Source organism: Capra hircus, chromosome 14 (genome assembly GCF_001704415.2).
Source record: "Capra hircus breed San Clemente chromosome 14, ASM170441v1, whole genome shotgun sequence".
NCBI lineage: Eukaryota > Metazoa > Chordata > Mammalia > Artiodactyla > Bovidae > Capra > Capra hircus.
The window spans coordinates 53,868,470-53,870,122 of NC_030821.1; the positions used below are offsets into that span (position 1 = coordinate 53,868,470).

The following is a 1,653-nucleotide window of genomic DNA, read 5'->3' on the forward strand; positions in this document are numbered from 1 at the left end:
GTAATCATGTAAAAAGATGCTCAATAAAATTAGATTAATGCAAATTAAGATACCACTACACACTCACCAGAACAGCTACATTTACGACTGACATAATCAAGTACTGGTGAGGGTGTGGAGCCCCTGGAACTCTCATTCCTGACAGATGGGAATGCAAAATGGTATAGCCACTTGGAACCAGTTTCAGTTTTCTATACAATTAAATACACACCATATGACCCAAAATTTTACTTCTGGGAAATTAGCCAAGAGACATGAAGAAGCTGTCTACACAAAGATGTGTAACCAAATTCTTATAGCAGCTTTATGCAAAATAGGCAAAAAAAAAAAAAAGCCTGGACATAATCAAAATGTCCATCAGCTACAGAACGGGAAACTTTGGTATATCCATACAATGGAACACTAATCATGAATAAAAAGAAAAAAAATACTGATATATTCAACAAAAAGGATGAATCTCTAAAGTATCATGAAAAGTGAAAGAAGACAGACGTAAAATACTATTTACCTATGATTCAATTTATGTGACATTCTAGAAAAAATAAAACTATAAAAGAAGAAAGGGGTCAGCACTTCATGCTACTGGTTGCTGTTTTTTCTCCTTTTTCTCTCCTTTCTTTTCAGCTTTCTCTTTCATCTTCTTTCCTTCTTCTCCTCCTCCTTTTACTTGCTCTTTAGCACCAGAAGATATGGTTGTTATTGGTATAGATTGTATCTCATTTTCAGAAACTGCAGAATCCATTTTTAGTGGAGTACAGCAACCAGTAGCAGGAAGTGCTGACTCTAAGCCTGTTGATGTTTCCCGTCTGGATCTTCGAATTGGTTGTATCATCACTGCCAGAAAACACCCTGATGCAGATTCTTTGTATGTAGAAGAAGTAGATGTTGGAGAAACAGCCCCAAGAACGGTGGTCAGTGGCCTAGTGAATCATGTTCCTCTTGAACAGATGCAAAATCAGATGGTGGTTTTACTTTGTAACCTGAAACCTGCAAAGATGAGGGGAGTAGTATCTCAGGCAATGGTGATGTGTGCAAGTTCACCAGAGAAAGTGGAAATCTTGGCACCTCCTGATGGATCTGTTCCTGGGGACAGAATTACTTTTGATGCTTTCCCTGGAGAGCCCAACAAGGAGCTGAATCCTAAGAAGAAGATTTGGGAACAGATCCAGCCTGATCTTTACACTAATGATGTATGCGTGGCTACATACAAAGGCGCTCCCTTTGAGGTGAAAGGGAAGGGAGTGTGTAGGGCTCAAACTATGGCCAACAGTGGAATAAAATAAAACACTTCAGTTTCTGAAATACATTAGAGAAAACAATAAAAAGAAATAACATTTGTCACTCATAGCTAAAATAAAAAATAAAAAAAGAAGAAAGGAATTCAGTGGTTTACTGGAGCTTTAGTGGAGGAAAGGAATTGTCTGGAAATGGCCAGAAGAAAATTTTAGGGTGTGGACTTTTCTAGATCATGATTCTGCTGGTTGCCACATGACTATATATATTTGTCAAACCTTATAATTCAAGATTTATTCACCTAGACATTGAAATTTTTATTTTCAATGTTATTCACCTAACATTGAAAGTTTTCTTACATGTAAATTACACTTCTATGAAAAACCTTGGGATTGACAAAATTGTATAAATCTAAAACAT

General features: G+C 36.6%; 1 pseudogene across 1 annotated transcript; it reads left to right on the forward strand.

Moving 5' to 3' along the window:
- On the forward strand, window positions 690–1,361 carry LOC102190891 (annotated as a pseudogene). The gene has a single exon (XR_001919095.1). The product of XR_001919095.1 is annotated as an aminoacyl tRNA synthase complex-interacting multifunctional protein 1 pseudogene (transcript).